Below are 12,003 nucleotides of genomic sequence, written 5' to 3' on the forward strand. Positions count from 1 at the left end.
CATACGCTTGACCTAGGATTAACTCCAAACCATTCATCCTTTGATCATTCAAAGACTTCCTGGTTGATTTGACACAGTTTATGGCATTAAGAATGCCCTGCTTCATTTGTTGTAGAGACAATGACATTGTATTTGTGATTGACAATATGGTGGACATAATCTGTAGGTAGAACACAAAATCAAATGATTCAAAATAAACAAGGAGACCACATGCTTGTCTTCTATTTGTGTCACCATTGTCTGCTTCTTCCACATATCCAAGTACTTGGACAAATATTGGGAACGAATTAATCAAACCATTAAGAGTTCTGTAGTGAGAACTCCATCGAGTGTCCCCAGGTATTTGAAGAGCTAACTCTTGATTTAATCATGTCCCACTTTGAATTCTTGATTTAATCCTGTCCACGTGATGACATTCTCATCTTTTGGGGTCTTCCTTTTTTCAAAAACCTATCCATTAATGTTTCCGCAATTTCAACGATTCAGTGTTACATATTTATGATTTGACTAATAGAACCAACAAGTAAAGACTATCAAATAGTAACTGTACGGTCACGATTTTTAGAGTTCAACTTATGTGACATTGCGCACTTCTGCTTCTGGTGGTCTAGCAGTAAATGAGGAAATAAAAATCAAATGAATCTGATTACCAAAATCTCAAACCCTAGTACCACAGTTCAAGAGGAACTAATTAGACAAAACACACAAATTAATTCAGAGGGATTGCAGATTGGAAGATATGTACCTTCTATTCTCCACTTCTGCGCCGGCCTGGCCGGCATTTTTCCGAACTGTGATGTCTCCCTATGGCGAGCGTGGGCAGACGTGGAGAATGGCCAGACGAGCGTGTAGGTACACTACGGGAAAGCATGTCGTTGCCGTGCAACGATTTGCATGGCAAAGGGCCTTGTATGCACGGCAAAGGATTTGCCGTGTGACGCTGCACGACAAAGGCCACACGGCAATGTCTACGACGGCAACGCCGTCATTGCCGTGTGCCTCGCCAAAACTGCACGGCAACGGCTTTGCCGTGTGTCCATGTCATTGCCGTGCGCCGAGCGCCTCTGCCGTGCGGCATACCATCAAACAACACGCCACCAAGCTAGTGTACACACTATGTGTTCACACATAATTTTTTTGGTCATTCCCACCCTCCGAGTCTCGATTTCCTCACATTCGGGCGATAACACTTAGAATATTTCTGAACCTGTAGGCTGAAGTATCCCGGTGCGGGCATGCCGAAGGCTAGAATGTACCAAAAGGTCCCAAGCCTGGTTTTCCATGTGTATATGTCCTAAACAAACCTAAACCAATTAAAAAGTACATTGATGAAACCTCGCGGAGAGAAATCTTGGGGGTAGACCCGTCGAGGCACACATAACCGTTGTTTGGGGAGAGGGGGGAGAATGACCGCCGGAGCACCGAAATCCCACCAAATTTTGCATGTGGAACTAGGATATGTGTGAAAGTGTGGTGGAAGATGTAATGGTGCAATACATAGCTCTCCGGTGCGGGCTTCCTCACATTCGGGCGATAACACTTAGCAGATTCCCCGAAGCGCGGTTTGCTCCAAAACCCCGATATATATGTGGGGGGTATGAAGATGTAGAGTACTTGTTGTATTGCAAAAATTATGGGTATACACATTATCTTAAGTAACACTAATAAATAGTCAACAAAAAGTAAAACTAATTGAAAAAAATATAAGTATTAATATATACAATAGAAAGGAAAAGAAATGAAAATGCCATATGGCACACGGCAAAGGGCATAACGCACGGCAAAGGCGTCGTTACCGTGCGTCCCAGCCTTACTCACGGCAAATGGTAAGGCACGGCAATGCCGAGCGTCGTTGCTGTGCGGTGATTCTTTGCCGTGAGCTAATTTTTGTCTTTGCCGTGTGGTCCTTCTCTGCCGTGCGTTTTATCTTGCCTTTTCCATGCAGTCCTCTTTGCCGTAGGTTTTTTATGTGCTTTGTCGTGCATCAATTCTTTGCCGTGCATTTTCTTGGTTGTGCACGTACATCAAAGCTTTCTTTACCGTGTAGTGACTCACGGCAAAGTATAGCTGCACGGCAGTGACTACTTTTCCGGTAGTGTAGTAGATCGATCAGCTGGCTGAGCTGCCTCACCACTATCGCACGCTGGCCTGGCTTGATATATGGGTGATGCCTCTTGCTGCACGTCGCTGATGGTTTTGGCTTCCAGGACTTCCAGGTGTCCACCAATTTTTTTAGGGGTGTCACAGGCTGTACCTATCTGGGATATTTACAAGAGGTAAGAGGAAAATCCTGTCTTGTGACACCGGCTGGCCCTACGTGTGCCTGTCAGGGGGAAGACACTAGTGAGGTGACCAAGGGTGGGGGCGACCAGCGATGACCTGGGAGCTCGTCGTCAACCATGGCGGCAGCGGCCTTCACGAGAGGGATCAGGGATGCGCGAGATGGGGGGTGGTAGTCGGGCGAGGGGCGCGGGTGGAAAGAAGCGGGTAAGAGCATGTCTAACACGCCCCTCAAACTGCGCTCACCCCGTATAATTCCGGCGGGATAGGGGGTGAGCGTAGTTTGGGCCGTCTAGCAGGCCCCGTATTCGGGCCGGCCCGTATCGGCGGAATACGGGGCCCAGGAAAACAACACCGCCGCCCCCTACAAATACAGGGCGAAGGTGCGAGTGGGGGTCGAACCCCTCACTCGCAACCCTAGCTCCGCCGTGCGCCGCCGCCTCCCCGCTAAGCTCCGGCGAGAAATTCCACGCCGCTCGCCTCCGCATTAGCACCGCCGCTCGCCATGTCCGCACGCCGCAGCACCAGCGCGTCGCCCGCCTCCGGATCGAAGCGATCCCGCTCGCCGGACAAGCTCGAGGAGGCGTGGCGGCACCAATGCAAGCTGTCCGCCGCCGGGAGTCGGCGTGCGGCGTGTAGGTACGCCGGCGGCCTCTACGTGCCGCCGAAGCTCCGCGAGTTCGTGGCGGGCGGGCGCTGGTACAAGGCAGATCCGCCGCTCATGCCCATGAGCGGCCCCGACTTCGAGAATTGGCGCGCCGATTGGGAGATGCACCGCCGGTCGAAGGCGGCATGGGACGCGCGGATTGGGAGCACCAGCGGCGGAGGAGCTCCGCGAGCCGGCGAGGAGGAAGAGGAGGTGGAGGAGGGGGAAGACCCCCTCTACTTGCAGGAGGTGGCTGCATCCAGGAAGGATGCCGCCGAAGCTGCTCTGGCGGAGGAAGACGAGGCGGCGGCGGCCATCGCCGCCGTGAAGGAGATGGAGGCGCGGGAGGCCGCCGCCAATGCGCCATTCGTCATCCTCGACGAGTAGATAGGTTCGTAGAAGTCGCGATCCATTAGGATCGCGCAATTCTGTATGATCCGTATGTATGATCTAGCTATGAACTGCTGATGAACTATCGAACAAATTTCCTGGGGTTTGCAAATTTCAAATATACGGGGTGAAATACGGGGTCTGCTAGACGGAATGGCTCTTGCGTGAGCAATTTCTTGATACAGGACCCTCTACTCGCGTTTTACAGGGCAGAAAAGTAGAGGGTCTGCTAGATATGCTCTAAGAACTATCGATATTTATGGGCGACGATGGAAATGCCTCGCAGCCAAAGCCAAAAAGCACCTCCTTGCGTGCTTTCCCGCGGCCCTTCTTGCCAGATGATGGCTTTTACTAGTATAAACGTGTTCTTAGAACTTGTTGTTTGGTTGGGTTTATGGCTTATAAGCCACGGAAGCTACAATAAGAGCCCAACCATACAGGGCCTACCTCGGCATGCAAGGAAGCATCTCCCAAAGGGACGCGGCCTCCCCGCCTGACAGGCTGAAACATTGCAGCAACTGAGAGCGACGTGAAGAATTGGGCTGACCATACGATGCGGATCGAACGGGCGCTGGAGCAACCGATTCTAGATATTAAGATTGACAAAGTCAGCACAAATAACTCATTATCGATGAAAATGTTGCCTCACAGTGAAAGAAATTCTTCTTAAGAACATGATGGTGGGGATTGGCGAACCCTTTTAAACGGGTTTCCTATTAGTGTTACAACATGCTTCCCTGCTTCATGTCTCCTATACTATAAGGGACTACTCCCTCCTTCCCAATATTCTTGCTATGTCAAAACTTACTATACGGCTTATTTGATGGCCGACGGAGTTGGAGGGACGCAGCGTTTTGGCTCTCAAGAGCATATGCTCCTGATTTTTGAAATGATTGTTTACGCATTGATAAAAAATATCGTGCATACAACTTGATGGTGTATGTTCTCACAATGCCGTTTCATGAAAAATCCATATTTTTGTTGTGTCGTGTGTAAAAAGACAAAATTCGGTGCTAAAAAATCTCACCAAGAGACATTTTCTTATCTTTTTTTACACGGGACACAAAAATTGTCGGTTTTTCAGGAAACTTGATGTGGACATATAGAATGTTGCGGTCTACGCGGGAATTTTTTGTTCAGATTTTTTTAACATTTTAAAATGAATTTTCTGAAATCAGAAGCATAAGTACCCTAGATCAAAATTGGATTCCGGCGGAGTAGGAGGTATTGTCGTTACGGAAGTGTTTACCCCATATGAAAAACAAGTGTGGACACGGAGGAGTCTTGGGTGTATAGGGGAAACTATAATGCACTGGCTGTTAGGTCTTTCACATTGCATTGGTTCTTAGCATGGGTACTACACTATACTACTCCATCTGTTCCAAGCTATTTGACGCAATTTTCTCTCTCCAAAATCAGGGAACCTACGCAATAAACCACGTCTAGATACATATATACATGCGTATCTATATCAAAGCTGCATCAACTAATTTAAACCGGAGGGAAGTGGATGGTATCTTAAAAGAGAACTATACCAATACATTTTCTCTCACGAGAAAAGAGTTATATGTATATTTAATGATTGATTTTAGGGATATGATGCAAATGATTGGTTAAATACCCTTTTTTATCATGAATCTTTAAAGAAACAACTTTGAGTTTAGTACAGATTAGGGAAAAAAATATATTCAATATGGTAATGAAACACCTTTGAGCTAAGTAAAAATTTGGAAACAAATTATTCATTATGATACCGGTACGTAAACAGCAACAACAACAATCACAACGAGGGTACATAGCATCAGCCCAATCTCCTATACATTACAAAACCTTACAGATGTCATGGACTACGACGCACGGGAAATATGGAGCAACGTACGATACAACCCTCCTCTCCTGACATGCACTACGGCGGACGCCCCTTAGGCTGAGCTCGACCGATAACGTTGTGGTGCCCTAGCACATGGGCGGATCCAACAAGATGGAAGGGTGGGGCTAGGACCACACTATGAATTTGGCCCAGTAGCCCTACTATATAAAAAAATAACAAGTCTAGACGCAGCCCATGAAGCATGCATAATATATTCAGCTGTTGCTAGTCCCTATCGATACGGTTTCTATTTTCTCTCAATAATCGTTTGCGGTTATTCTTGCGATCCCCAGGCCTGCCCTAGCCCTGAGACACTTCCAAACTTCCGATCAAACCAAATCACGAGCTACGGTGCAGCGGCGACAACAGTGAACGGCAGCGTTGTAGATCAGCAGAGAGCAGAGCAAGGAAACACGACGGTCATGCACACCGCATATGGCCGGCCGGCGGCGTAGTATTTCACCGGCGTTTCCTCTAATCATTGTCTAGCTCTTTACTTCTCTCAATTTGGAAATTTGATTAGCCTATTTTTATTGCATTGCAAAACTAGAACATTTATTCGTAAGTGATCTAAGTAATTGATTCTTTGTAGTGGTACAATCTGGCTAATTAATTTACAATTCTGCATTTTAGAAATGTTAGAACAAATTTAGATATTTTATATGAAATCATCAAATTCTATGCTACTTGTGAGACTTTATAAATATATTTCTATTATTCGTATAACAAATTTACATCGATATTTTTGTGGTATCGAAAAAAATCGTGGTTAGTTGCCCCACCCTAGCTAAAATTCGGCGATTTTGATAAAAATAACCCTTTTCTGAAAGAAAAGCATAGACTCACCCTCTGGCCAAACTATTTCACTCATCTAACCCTTTTGTGTGGCGCCACTCCCATCGGCGCCACAACTCACTGTGTGGCGCCCTCGCGAGCGGCGCCACACATCCATCCGACGTGGCGTGCTCGACGCTGCGCGCGGTTGACCAGCCGGCGTGGTAGGAAGTGTGGCGCCGCTCGCAACGGCACCACATATTGAAAGTGTGGCGCCGATGCCATCGGCGTCACACATCCACTTACAATTGCCCAAAACAGACTGTAAGATAATTCTCCAGGGACTTAGCCGTTTTGGCGACCCTGTTTGGGAGGGCAATGAGAAGGAGGAGTCCGTTTGGGAGGAGGCTCTGAGGACGGTGCGGAAGAGGGAGAAGGAAGAAGTTGCGAGGAAGGAGAAGGAGGAGCACGACAAGAAGATGGCCAAGAGTGCCCGTATGCAAAGGGAGTATGAGGAATACCTATGGCGCGAGAAGAAGAGGAATGAGAAGCTCCAGGCCGAACGGGACCGTCTATGGAGGGAAAAATTCTAGAGGAACTGGCAACTTGCTCAACTTGCGAGGGAGAGGGCCAATAGGATGCACCTAGAGGAGGTGGCTAAGGAGGCTGAGCGCATAAGGGAGGAAAGAGCTCAAGCGGAAGCTTCAAAGACGGAGGAGCGCCACCATTTCTTCGACTCGGTGGTTCAGTTGGCTCGTGACATAAGGGAGAAGAAAGAACTAGCCGAAAAATCTAAGAAGAAGAAGGCGAAGGGGGAGGGAGCCTTTGCCACGCAGTGATGTCCGTTTGGCTAGGTTCATGTTGTCGAACCTTTATGTTATCGAACCTTGATGTTGTGTGAACCCCCTCGAGCCTTCATGTCATCAACCTTATTGTAATTCGAACATTGATGTCGTCGAACCTTATGTGTTATCTGAACCATTATGTTATCTCATACATGTTGTGTGCAATGTTGTATTCAAAAATGTTGAAATATGGTAGGAATTTTCATGGTTTAGCACAAGTCAATATGTGGCGCCCATGGCATCGGCGCCACACTGCACCGTGTGGCGCCCATGGCATCGGCGCCACACATGGGAACTTATATGTCGAAAACATCCAGGGGCTCCGGACGCTTAGTCCCTTAGCCGTTTTGGCGACCCTGTTTGTGTGGCGCCCATGGCGTCGGCGCCACACTACACTGTTCGGCGCCCTTGGCATCGACGCCACACAAACAGGGTCGTCAAAACGGCTAAGTCCCTGAAGAATTGTCTTACAACATGTTTTGGGCAATTATAAGTGGATGTGTAGAGCCAATGGCATCGGCGCCACACTTTCAATGTGTGCCGCCGTTGGGAGCGGCGCCACATTTCCTGCCACGTCGGCTGGTCAACCACGCGCAGCGTCGAGCACGGCACGTCGCAAGGATGTGTGGCGCCGCTCGCGAGGGCGCCACACAGTGAGGTGTGGCGCCGATGGCAGGGGCGCCACACAAAAGGGTTAGATGAGTGAAATAGTTTGGCCAGAGGGTTAGTCTGTGCTTTTCTTTCAGAAAAGAGTTATTTTTTTCAAAATCGCCCTCAAATTCTAGATTGGCCACTGCCCTGGCATCTGCCGTAACATCGGTACTTGAGATCATTGCAGCCTGGGTCTGGAATGCACAACGATTTGCTGACACCATGCAGGTCCATTGGTAGACATTGTTAACATCGGTGCAGATCTCCGGACAGGGCTCGGGGAATTGGTTGCAGCAGTTTGCCTGCCGTTTGTCGCAGCTGGTTGTGCAGTTCGCTTCGAATACGTAGCAGATGTTTTTTTTTTTAATCATAGGCTGCTATTTCATTAATCACCAGCATCACTGTCTAGCAGTGTTACAAGAAAACCTAGGGAAAATCATTCCAGGAACTATCAAATTTATTCTCACAGCCTATCTTATGCGCGACCTCATTGCATGTCTGTCGCACGTGTTTGACCGAAGCGTCTTAAACACCTGGCAGAAGCTTCTTGATATCCTCCACCAGTGGTCCATGAGCCGATCCATCCAGCTCCCTACTAGTCATTTTTGTAACAGCACCCTGACAGTCCGATTCTAGCTGAATCCTTTGTATCCCTTTCTCCCTCGCCAGCTGCACCGCTCGATGACAGGACAACAGCTCCGCTCGTTCAGGATCCGTCACATGAGGGAAAAAAGGCTCTCCCCTGCGAGGAAGCCGCCTTGGTGATCTCGGATGACCACACCCCCACCTCCATGACTAGACCCTTGAGAGAAAGCGCCGTCTGCGTTGCACTTGTACCACTGCTGGCAGCTGACGTGGGAGTTAGCAACGGCGCCAGAAAGTAGCTTCCTTGTGACGGTAAAGTACTCGTCCGTTGGGAACCCCAAGAGGAAGGTATGATGTGTACAGCAGCAAGTTTTCCCTCAGTAAGAAACCAAGGTTTATCGAACCAGTAGGAGTCAAGGAACACGTGAAGGTTGTTGGTGAAGAAGTGTAGTGCGGCGCAACACCAGGGATTCCGGCGCCAACGTGGAACCTGCACAACACAATCAAAATACTTTGCCCCAACTTAACAGTGAGGTTGTCAATCTCACCGGCTTGCTGAAAACAAAGGATTAAACGTATGGTGTGGAGAATGATGTTTGTTTGCAAAGAACAACAGAGAACAATAATTGCAGTAGGTTGTATTTCAGATGTAAAAGAATGGACCGGGGTCCACAGTTCACTAGTGGTGTCTCTCCAATAAGATAAATAGCATGTTGGGTGAACAAATTACAGGTGGGCAATTGACAAATAGAGAGGGCATAACAATGCACATACATAACATGATGATTACTATGAGATTTACTTAGGGCATTACGACAAAGTACATAGACCGCTATCCAGCATGCATCTATGCCTAAAAAGTCCACCTTCGGGTTAGCATCCGCACCCCTTCCAGTATTAAGTTGCAAACAACAGACAATTGCATTAAGTATGGTGCGTAATGTAATCAACACAAATATCCTTAGACAAAGCATCAATGTTTTATCCCTAGTGGCAACAGCACATCCATAACCTTAGAACTTTCTGTCACTGTCCCAGATTCAATGGAGGCATGAACCCACTATCGAGCATAAGTACTCCCTCTTGGAGTTACAAGTATCAACTTGGCCAGAGCCTCTACTAGCAACGGAGAGCATGCAAGATCATAAACAACACATATATGATAGATTGATAATCAACTTGACATAGTATTCCATATTCATCGGATCCCACCAAACACAACATGTAGCATTACAAATAGATGATCTTGATCATGATAGGAAGGTCACAAGATCTAAACATGAAAGCACAAGAGGAGAAGACAACCATCTAGCTACTGCTATGTACCCATAGTCCAAGGATGAACTACTCACGCATCAATCCGGAGGCGGGCATGATGATGTAGAGTCCTCCGGTGATGATTCCCCTCTCCGGCGGGGTGCCGGAGGTGATCTCCTGAATCCCCCGAGATGGGATTGGCGGCGACGGCGTCTCTGGAACTTTTCTCGTATCGTGGCTCTCGGTACTAGGGTTTTCGCGACGAAGGCTTTAAGTAGGCGGAAGGGCAGAGTCGGAGGAGGCACGGGGGCCCCACACCATAGGCCGGCGCGGGCCCCATGCTGGCCGCGACGCCCTATGGTTACGGGCCCTCGTGGCCCCACTTCGTATCCTCTTCGGTCTTCTGGAAGCTTCGTGGAAAAATAAGACCCTGGGCTTTTGTTTCGTCCAATTCCGAGAATATTTCCTGTGTAGGATTTCTGAAACCAAAAACAGCAGAAAACAGGAACTGGCGCTTCGGCATCTTGTTAATAGGTTAGTACCGGAAAATGCATAAAAATGATATAAAGTGTATATAAAACATGTGAGTATCATCATAAAAGTAGCATGGAACATAAGAAATTATAGATACGTTTGAGACGTATCAAGCATCCCCAAGCTTAGTTCCTACTTGCCCTCGAGTAGGTAAACGATAACAAGGATAATTTCTGAAGTGACATGCTATCATAATCTTGATTAATACTATTGTAAAGCATATGAGATGAATGAAGTGATTCGAAGCAATGGTAAAGACAATACTTAAACAACTGAATCATATAGCAAAGACTTTTCATGAATAGTACTTTCAAGACAAGCATCAATAAGTCTTGCATAGGAGTTAACTCATAAAGCAATAAATTCTTAGTAGAAAGTTTTGAAGCAACACAAAGGAAGATATAAGTTTCAGCAGTTGCTTTCAACTTCAACATGTATATCTCATGGATAATTGTCAACACAAAGTAATATGATGAGTGCAAATAAGCAAATATGTAAGAATCAATGCACACAGTTGACACAAGTGTTTGCTTCTATGATGAAAAGAAGTAGGTAAACTGACTCAACATAAAGTAAAAGAAAGGCCCTTCGCAGAGGGAAGCATGGATTACTATTTTTGTGCTAGAGCTTTTATTTTGAAAACATAGAAACAATTTTGTCAACGGTAGTAATAAAGCATATGTGTTATGTATAAGATATTTTATAAGTTGCAAGCCTCATGCATAGTACACCAATAGTGCTCGCACCTTGTCCTAATTAGCTTGGATTTCCATGGATTCTCATTGCATAACATATGTTTCAACCAAGTGTCACAAAGGGGTACCTCTATGCCGCCTGTACAAAGGTCTAAGGAGAAAGTTCGCATTGGATTTCTCACTTTTGATTATTCTCAACTTAGACATCCATACCGGGACAACATAGACAACAGATAATGGACGCCTCTTTAATGCTTAAGCATTCAACAACAGATAATATTCTCATAAGAGATTGAGGATTAGTGTCCAAACTGAAACTTCCACCATGATACATGGCTTTGGTTAGCGGCCCAATGTTCTTCTCTAACAATATGCACACTCAAACCATACAACTCATGATAAATCACCCTTACTTCAGACAAGACGAACATGCATAGCAACCCACATGATATTCAACAAAAGTTGATGGCGTCCCCAGAAACATGGTTACCGCTCAACAAGCAACTTATAAGAAATAAGATACATAAGCAAACATATTCTTTACCACAATAGTTTTTAAGCTACTTTCCCATGAGCTATATATTGCAAAGACAAGGAATGGAATTTTAAAGGTAGCACTCAAGCAATTTACTTTGGAATGGCAGAGAAATACCATGTAGTAGGTAGGTATGGTGGACACAAATGGCATAGTTTTTGGCTCAAAGATTTTGGATGCACGAGAAGTATTCCTTCTCAGTACAAGGCTTTGGGCTAGCAAGGTTGTTTGAAGCAAACACAAGTATGAACCGGTACAGCAAAACTTACATAAGAACATATTGCAAGCATTATAAGACTCTACACTGTCTTCCTTGTTGTTCAAACACCTCAACCAGAAAATATCTAGACTTTAGAGAGACCAATCATGCAAACCAAATTTCAACAAGCTCTATGGTAGTTCTTCATTACTGGGTGCAAAGTACATGATGCAAGAGCTTAAACATGATCTAATTGAGCACAACAATTGCCAAGTATCAAGTTATTCAAGACAATATACCAATTACCACATGAAGCATTTTCTATTTCCAACCAAATAGCAATGAACGAAGCAGTTTCAACCTTCACCATGAACATTAAAAGTAAAGCTAAGAACACCAGTGTTCATATGCAACAGCGGAGCGTGTCTCTCTCCCACACAAAGAATGCTAGGATCCGGTTTTATTCAAACAAAAAAAAAAAGCACACAGACGCTCCAAGTAAAGCACATAAGATGTGACGGAATAAAAATATAGTTTCACTAGAGGTGACCTGATAAGTTGTTGATGAAGAAGGGGATGCCTTGGGCATCCCCAAGCTTAGATGCTTGAGTCTTCTTGAAATATGCAGGGATGAACCACGGGGGCATCCCCAAGCTTAGACTTTTCACTCTCCTTGATCATATTGTATCATCCTCCTCTCTTGACCCTTGAAAACTTCCTCCACACCAAACTCAAAACAAAC

Source organism: Lolium perenne, chromosome 6 (assembly GCF_019359855.2).
Source record: "Lolium perenne isolate Kyuss_39 chromosome 6, Kyuss_2.0, whole genome shotgun sequence".
Taxonomy (NCBI): Eukaryota; Viridiplantae; Streptophyta; class Magnoliopsida; order Poales; family Poaceae; genus Lolium; species Lolium perenne.